Raw genomic sequence first — 9778 nt, forward strand, 5'->3', positions numbered from 1 at the left:
ATTTCATCTCCCTTCAATTTGTTTTGATTCTTCTATTTTTTTTCTGACCCTCCTCTTTTTTTTCTATTTCCTGCCTATTTTTTCTGGTACCCTACATTTTTGACAAGCTCCAATTTTTTCTGACTCTCAAATTTTTTTGGTCCTCTCTACTGACTCTTTCCTGACTCTCTCTATTTTTTTGTGACTCCTTCTAATTTTCCTGACACCCTCCAATTTTTACAGACGTACTCTAAATTATTTTTATTGCACTAAAGGAGAGTTCACTTCTAGAGTGACCGAAACCGACGGATGGGGATGGTGGATCATCTCTAAATCGAAATAAAACATAAGCTGATTTAATTTTTTATTTTGCTCATATTTTGAGTACACGGAATCAACTTTACTTTCGTTGGAACTTTTCCTAGACGAATAGACGGAATGTGGCTGCATATTTTAGACCCTTTTGTCTCCATTATTCGTCGTCTCCTTGTCTTATAAATTGTAAAAGGCAGAGATTGAGAATGTTACTAGAAAATGATTCCACGAGAATTTTCAGATTTATTGTTTAGATTTGGGACTTCCCATTTCTCTCCAAGGATAAAGTCATTTAGCAAATTTTGTTTTAAAGTATAAAAATTAAGCTTCAAAATGAGTCTTTGTATTGCCCAGTTGCATGGGTCAAAGCCAACTTATGATTAAAATATTATATTATAATAACAATAAATAATATAATGCTTTAAAAATATCTCTCACTCTTCAAAACTAAGTGTGGAGTAGTAACCGCCCAGTATCAGTAGTATAATAAGCCAGATAGTAGAGACGTCATAATGATGTATAATAAATACAAAACGTTAATATAATTTCATAAAAACGGTGTCATCAAAGATATAAAAATGATCGTATTTCTTGTGTTAATCATCATTTCCCTCATAGCAATTACAGCAGCAACATGAGGATTACATATTTTATTGTATTTGTGCTAGGTAAGTATTCAATATAATATAGAAAAATGTATTAAATGATATTCGAATGAGATTAGTTGTTTGCGATATTTAAATTTTATTTCTTAGATTTAGCAAAATTATTTTGCTGGTTCTCCTTTATTTATTTTTTTTTCAATTCTTCTTTTTTTACCGCATATTTTTCCTTTTTAGGGATCGCTGTACCTTTCCCTTCCTCGGCACTCATTTATATCCCGTCAGGTATTATTCATTTCAACCTTCCCCTCTTAAGTCCTTCCATCTTCTCCTTGGTTTTTCTCTACCTCTCCTTCCCTTAACTTCTAACATCTCCATCCTCAGTCCTGCATCTGACATGACCATATCATTGCAGTCTTTTTTTTTACTTTTTGTTGAGACTGCATTTACCTTGGCTGTTTTTCTAATCACGTTGTTACTGATCTTGTCTCTTTTAGTTTTACCCAACATCCACCGTAAACTTTTATTTCAGCTATCTCCATATTCTCTTCCTAAGTCCTCTACCACATAGTACTTCCATCTTTTCCTTGGTTTTTCTCTATCTCTTCTTCCCTTAACTTCTAACATCTCAATCCGCAGTCCTACATATGACATAGCCATACCATTTGCAGTCTTTTTTTTTGAATTTTTGTTGAGACTGTAGTTTCCTCAGTTCTTTTCCTAATCACGTTGTTAGTGATCTTGTCGTTTTTAGTTTTACCCAACATACATCGTAAAATCTTTATTTCAGCTATCTCCATGTTCTCTTTCTAAAGCTTCTCTACAGGCAACACTTCACCGCCTTACACCAACACAGGTCTAACAACACTTCTGTAAATTTTTCCTTTCAGACCTTTCCGAATTTCACAAAATACCTTGCTCATTCGCTTCTAATTAAAACAACTAGCCTGTGTTCTCTAAGCAATTTCGCTACCTAGTATTCTATTTTGCGTGATCTAGAAGACGAGGGATTTAAATCATTCTTTTCGTGCTCGTTCTTCCCTAAGAAAGTCGATGTCCAAATAACTTCTGTTCCTCCCAGCCGTATATGCTCCAATTTTGACCTGCTAACCTTAAGTCCTCCTTGTTCTATAGCCGTTCTCCAACTCTCTAACTTCTCCTGCAGCATTTATTTGCTCTCTTCCACTAATACAATATCATCCGCAAATATGAGCGCTCCTTTCTCTACCTTATCTGACAGTAAACCTCCTCAGCCAAATGTACTTCTCAGGAACCAATTATTTCTGTCTCACACATGACCATAGCTCTTATCTAGGAAATGCGTCGTATGAATTTTAATAATATTCACAATAATTTCCATGTATGTGTAAATTATACACTGTATCATGTAAACAAGAATAAAGAACAGCTAAACGTCGTAAAAATGAGCGGCGCGCAGAATACTCCAGCTAGCGGATATGAACATAACGTGGCGCAAAAATGTATTTTCATTTTGATCGAAAATAAAATTTTAGATTTATTTTCAAAAATTTTGCCATAATATTTGGTAAACTTAAAGTAACACGCGCCACAAAAGAGCTTCAATATTCAAACTTTATCAAAGATCTTTTGTGGCTCGTTTTACTTCAAATTTAGGAAATAATGTGGCAACATCTTTCCAAATAAAACTAGTATTTTGTTTTCCATCAAAATAAAACTAGAGTTTTGCGCCATATTATATTCATATCAGATCTCTCGTAGCCGGAATATTCTGAGCTCCACTTATTATTCAAAAGGCCTTTGTGAAAATGGTATCTGTAAGCAGAAGTCTTTATAGTTTAAATGAAAGATCATAAATTCATCATTTAAGTAAAATTTATAACTACATCCTACATCACTTCTTTATAATTCATTCATGGCGTTCTCATTCAAATTTTATTGTGCTGATTAAATGTATACTATACCTATTAAATATCCAATGGCTGTAAAATTATCAATTTTTTTTATTTTTAGCCTTTGTGGCAACTGGAATATACCAAGTTGAAGCAGGAAGGTCATCTAAACCAGTCACCCAAGCACCAGGAAGAAAACACGGCCATTAATAGCCTTATTTTAATATTAATTTATATTAATGCATTTTAATATTTTAACGTACAAATACAATAAAAATGTTATTTGACTGAAAAAGCTCTTATAACCTAACCTCCATAGAAACCTTTATAGTCTTATATTTATTACACCTGATTTTTCTTTCGAAACATAATTAAAATACCACTCTTCAAAACTAAAATGAGTTGGTAATATAGTATTTGTCAATCAAATTAAATTTTGTCGACATGGGACGAGAAAGGATTAAAATATTGGTTGTAAAATAAAGGATTATAATATTGGATAAAAAGGATAGTGGTCTTCTGTGAGAATCAAAGATGTACAGGAGTCAGTAAAAACTGTTTTTGTCTGGTGCATATCATTTCCAATGCTAATGAAAAAACAAATTGCTTACAAAATGTTTAATTAAACCTGTACGCGCCACTTACCGCCAAATTGAATTTAACTCAGAGCACAAAGATGCGTACGCACTTCGCACTGAAGTGTCCATACGACTGCAAAACAGGTCACATCTTACATAATTTGTCACTTTTAAATTGCCAATAAATAAATAGCGTTTATAGTGTCTTTTAATTCAGTAAATATAGAACATTAAAAGCGTAATATTCAGTTGGTCCTTCGAGCCGGATTGGTCCATCTTGAATGCCCCTGAAATTGTAATATTTCTAGGCTTTCTTGGTTTTAAGTTTTTTTTATAAATTTTATGAAAATCTAATTAAAAATCGCCTAGAAGACGAATTACAGAGAAAGAGCAATTTATCTGACAAGTACGGAAAACCTGTAAACATCAGCATGTGTCCGCAAGGAGCCGTACTAGCCGTCGATCTAGCACTACTCATTCAATGTAACAACAACTTCGAGCTAGAAAGGTGCAGAAGCTGCAGAAAAGTTAACAGGTGGATGGTAACACAAGATCTAGAGCGGCCGACAGAAAAAACAGAAATTGTGATCTTAAAAGACACTAGTGCCCGTCCAAATCTGACTTTTGTAATAAGTAGTAACAGGAGAGAGCCTATGTACTGCAAATTTGGGCATCCAACTAGATACAGATCTAAGGCTCACAAAGCACTGGATGAAAGTAGTCCACAGAGCAGAAGAGAGAACCGCAGCAATAATAAAAATTATGCCAAATATTGGCGGCCCAAGCTCCATCAAGAGAAGAATGTACCTTCAGATTGTACATTGTACCCTCTTATACGGCGCCCACATATGGTACGAAGAATTGAGAATAAATTGCTATATAGAACTGCTTAAAAAGGCACAAAGAAAGCCCCTACTAAAGGTACCAAGCGCTTACCGGACCACTTCTACGACTGCCTTCATAACGGGCACACTCCCCATTCACCCACTAGCCAAAGAAAGAGAAATATTTTATAACAGAGAAAACGGCCATCTACCGGAAATATAATTCGAAGTAAGATCGCATAAGCTCCAAATATGTCAAAATGAATAGGAGGCACAAACGGCGAAGGCTCAGTGGACGAAAATATTAATCCCTGATGTGGTAACATGGTCCAAATGTAGGTTCGCAAGACTAAATTATTATTTGACGCAATTTCTCACCGGCCATGGCTCCTTTAGTTCGTATACGTACAGAATAAAGAAGACCACAAATGATCTGTGTATAGATTGTGGCATCCTAGACGACTCAGAACAATGCATTTTTGCCTGCACTCTTTTCGAAGAGAACGGAACAATCTAGTATCAAGGATAGGAGCGATAACGCCCAACAATTTGATAAAAAGCATTGCAGAACAAAGAATCCTATGATTTTACTGTCGATCTAATTACGCAAATAATCAAGGAAAAGAAGACACTAGAAAGAGCGAGACAGGAACAGGGAGCATGAGGTAATAAATTACATATTTTGCTGTCATGCTTACAGCCAAATCGATAGTTATGAGTTATGACGTACGATAGTTTGCAACCTCGTGCATCCTCTCTTTTATTTAACATTTTTCCTTGTCAAGTCACATAGAACTGAACTTTTGATCATCCCTGTATTTTGTTCGTCACAATAGATACTGTTCTTATTATAAGTCATCTGTTGTATATAGATGATTTGAAATTAATGGCTTCTACTCGAGACAATCTAGAACAGATGCTAAAAACAGTAGAAACATTCTCTTATGATATTAATATGCACTTTGGACTAGACAAGTGCCGCGTTTTAAATATAATCAGAGGAAAGATACAGCCCGGTGGATTCTATATGCAAAATGGCCAGAACATCGAGGCCATGGGTGAAAACGATATATACAAATATCTTGGAAATATAGAATTTATTTAGCGAAAAGTACGAACACACCTCACAAAGGCACAAAAACACCATCCTAAAAGTGCAGTAGAAAGAACGACATTATCACGGAATCTAGGAGGAAGAGGACTTATGGATATAGGTGAGCAATTAGATAAACAAATGGCTAATTTAAGAAATTAATTTCAGGTGCACGCTGAGACATCTACTTTACATCGCGCTATTTGCGCAGTAGATGACACAACCCCGATTAAACTGAGGGAACCAGAAATGCGCATAAACCACTTCACTAAAGACGAAAAAATGCGCACCTGGATGGGTAAACATCTGCACGGGCAACATTCCAATGAGGTCAGCCAAGACTATGTCGACAATACAGCGTTGAACTGTTGGTTGACATCAGGAAAGATGTTCCCTGAAACAGAGGGTTCAATACTGGCCATTAAGGATCAGGTTATACCAACCAGAAATTACCTGAAATATATCATCAAAGACCCTCAGGTTCAAAACGACAGATTCCGATATGAATGTCAAGCCCAAGAAACCATCCAACATCTTACAGGGGGCTGCCAGGCATTTGCTGCAACTGAATGCAAGGAACGGCATGACGCAGTGGGAAAATCCTTCATCAAGAGATAGCTATCAAGCTGGGACTTCTCCAAACGGACTATCTCCCGTATTATCCATACGTCCCCGAGAGTATGCTTGAGGATGGCAACTACAAGCTCTACTGGGACCGCACTGTGCTCACAGACCAAACAGTGGCACATAATAGACCAGATCTCGTACTACTTAATAAATTAACAAGACAAACAATACTAATTGATGTGGCGATACATAACAAAAATAATCTACGTAGTAAATTTACTGAAAACATCGCCAAGTACAGAGATCTGAAAATACAAATACGAAGGCAATGGAGAATGCAAAGTACCCAGACGATACCGATTATTATGTCTACTACTGGAGTCATTCCGAAGACCCTCCTCGAAAGCATAAAAAAGCTGGGTCTAAATAAACACCTTTATAAGACCATGCAGAAAGCTGTACTACTCGCGACGGCTAGATGCGTACGAAAATTTCTGGGAGAAACTCCAGCATACCAAGTCACCTAGGGCTCGATAACACGGAAAGAGTCCAACCAGAGCTCAATCCTTTTGATACCGGAGGTATCTGGGATGAGCCAATTTTCTCCTTAGAGGGAGTGTGAGGCGTATGGCTAAATCTGGATAATAATAATAGAATTAATTTGTAGCAAATAGTACAAAATAAATAAATCCAAGTTCTCACTGAAGTTGTTAGTCATATGGACTACAACTTGTGCGTGAGGCTGAGGGTTAAATTTTGATTATAAAACAACATTAATTTATCTTAAAGTTTACAAAAAGGACTTAAATAGTCTTTTTCACTCATCTGCCTTCAAATTTGGGCTACTTTTCTTACTAATTTAGTTAACGCTAAATTTTGTTTATCATTCGCAATTTGCAAAATTAAAATCGGTTAACTACCACGGCGTCAGGAATTTTTTTAAATAAACATTAATTTTTGGTGCTACGCGCAGGACAGCGGATACGATTGCTCTGATTGGGCATTACAGTGACCTTTGATAATGATTGATAAATTTTAATGTTTAGTAAATTTCGATATAAATAAATAAATTTGTTTATTGCAAAATAAAAACACATACTTTAGCAAAAAATTTCTTCGTTCATATAAATATTTTAACTTACATAATAAAAGTATATTATATTTAAACATATGCAATTGTTTAAGCAATATTTCACAAACAATAATCAAATTAGTTTGATTTTTATGGAATTAAAATATTAAAATACAACAGTATATAGATAGCCCGATCAAGGAACACAAAACTTTACAAAAACCTCAAAAAAATTAAAGGAAGGATGAAAATTTGGGAATAGGTAGTTGAAATTGTCTATTATTATATAAGAAAAAGTTTACAATTCTAAACCGTCTCCATTTTACAAAAATAGGGAAATAAGGGTTGGTTTCTCATTAAAAGTACTGTATTTTAAAAATAATTAAAAAATAAAAAAAAATGTAACAGTGAAAAATAAAATAGTCATCAGAGTGATTTAACCTTAAAGATTGGTCTTAAAATTTTTTTTAGATCTCGATTATTTTATGAGATATAGCCTATTTGTAATAAGGGTTGAAAACCAAAAATTTTTAAAACGGTCTTATTCGGTTAGTTTTGTATGAATTAATCTGAAAATTGGTGAATACACTCTTTACAGATCTATTAAGGGCTTGAAGTTAAGATTTTCCAAAAATTTTCAAAAAAAATTTACGGCCAGTGAAAAAAATTTTGGAAATTTTTTTTGAATTTTTGGAAAAAGAACTGAAAACTTTGGTTTTTCTTGTAAGTATGTACTTACCTGAACGAATTACATGCCCGTGCACGTATCCTATATTATTTTCTTTTTTAATTAAGTTAATAATTTGAAAAACTATAATTTTAAAGTACATACTTTTGTATTTTTAAGTTAATTATTTCAAGATACACCTATAAAATGAAAATATATCAAAATTTCTCAAAAAAATATTTCTTTTACTAAATATTTATTAGGTTTTCTAAAGTTCATTTAAAAATTAATTTAACTTAATTAAAAATAAATGTACTCTATTAAGAGGCTACATCAGCGCGTCGATATTTTTTTTTCGATAGTTCTCCGAACTTTCAACAGTGCGGCAACAGTGTGTCGGCAGTACTACAGTGTCAGTGACACTATACACTATACACTATACTATCAGAAAAAAGGCACAGTAATGTGATAACAATAATTATTATACTTATAGGCGCGCTAAATGTTGCCATGTCAGTCAAGTTCGATTTCTTGTTATAGATAATCGTTTTTTAGTAATTCCATTGTGACACAAAATCTAGACATGGGATAAAAAAGTTTATTTGAAGAAACTGTATTTTTTTGTTCTTCTTAAAGCGGCACAGACTCTTTTTTTATATTTAATTTAATTTTAGAGTAATTTCTACATACTAACATGTTTCTTAAATTGGGCTCTGTGCCACAATTCTTTACTATATTGCGAATATGTGTGCCGGATATCTCGACAGAATATTCAAAATTAAAGTTGCAATCTTGGAACGCGTTTTTCGCGCGCTGATGTTGCCTCCTAAGTTATAAAGGATCAAATGAGTATGAAGTACTAAAATGATAAAAGGTGCAATGAAAAATCGTTTATTGTATATCGAACTGGATCGTCACTGTTTACATTTAATTAATTAATCTAAATTATTCAAAGTTCATTTTCATCTTCGTCTGATGTACAATTTGTGTCTGAATCAACTTCATTTATAATAGAATCAACTGTAAAATCATAATTTTGGGTCTCTTGGCAGCTAGCATCTAAACTATTATCAACTTAATCATCAGAAACTATAATGTCTTCCTTTTTATGATTTGTACAATTACCAGTTTGACAACTTCCGCATGCAGCATGAAACCGTTTCTCCTTTTTTTTAATACATATTTTTGTCTACATTCTAATTTCATCACAGTCCAAAAGCATTTTGTGTCTATCATCTTTTCTTTCTAAACTTACACTTTTTAATGTTTCAATTCCACGTTTGACAATTACAATTTTTTCGTTATCACATTCTAAATGTTTTTCACAAATAAAACAAGAATTATTATTATTTGTTTAACTGTTCGCACTCATTGTAAATATTTACACAATTATTTTATAACAAACAGATCACTTTTATTGATAATAAGTTATAAATTCAAAAACTTTGACAGCCGAAAACGATAACAAAACATTGCAGCGTGAACATTGCTCCAATTTTTTAGGTTATGTTCATCTACTGTGTTTAGGAAACGCGCCGTTTTCTCTTTTAAGCAACTTTTTCACCTGTGTTTACGTACCCCATATATTTTTATCTTTGCAATAGGCCTGTTGTATATATATGTAATATGTTACTCAAGCCTTTTTTAATATGTTCCCATATTTTCATTTAAAAAAAGGCTTTCAGAAAAGAATGGCATCGAGTTTATTAAAACATGACATTTTTTTGTAGTTGTTTATAATAAGTGAGCCTTATTTAAAAAGTATTACATGCATAAGAAAAATAGATACCGCTTTCGAAAGAGTACATTTTCAAGTACCTACAAGCATATTTTTAAAGTTTTTTATGAATTTTCAACAAAGATATTATTGACTGAAATCTTGAAAATTGACTTAAAATAAAAATCAAAAAAATATCCATTTTTTATCGCCATACAAATTTTTATCCTTTAAAGTAACGTTGTGCAATTTTAAATCCAAATGTTAATTAGCCATCTTAAAACGTAAATCTAAAAGGAATTTGAATTTAAATGATTATGTAAATTTTTGTCACAAAAAATATGTGTTGCTCTCAAAACTTTTATTAGTATATTTTAAAACATATTTTTCTAAATTAAATAATTAGTAATTCACAGTGAAAATATATTAACGTTAAAATTGATATTTTTCTAAAGGTATTGTGTTTTTTTCGTACATTTTAATGTTTGATAAA

General features: G+C 33.0%; 1 long non-coding RNA gene across 1 annotated transcript; it reads left to right on the top strand.

The window, feature by feature from the left end:
* LOC114326062 (uncharacterized) lies at positions 1-3062 on the top strand. Its single transcript, XR_003651778.2, has 2 exons — positions 1-962; positions 2889-3062. It is a non-coding gene; the product is annotated as an uncharacterized LOC114326062 (long non-coding RNA).
* Positions 3063-9778: the final 6716 nt, after the last annotated feature.

The sequence above is a fragment of the Diabrotica virgifera genome, chromosome 2, assembly GCF_917563875.1.
Source record: "Diabrotica virgifera virgifera chromosome 2, PGI_DIABVI_V3a".
Taxonomy (NCBI): Eukaryota; Metazoa; Arthropoda; class Insecta; order Coleoptera; family Chrysomelidae; genus Diabrotica; species Diabrotica virgifera.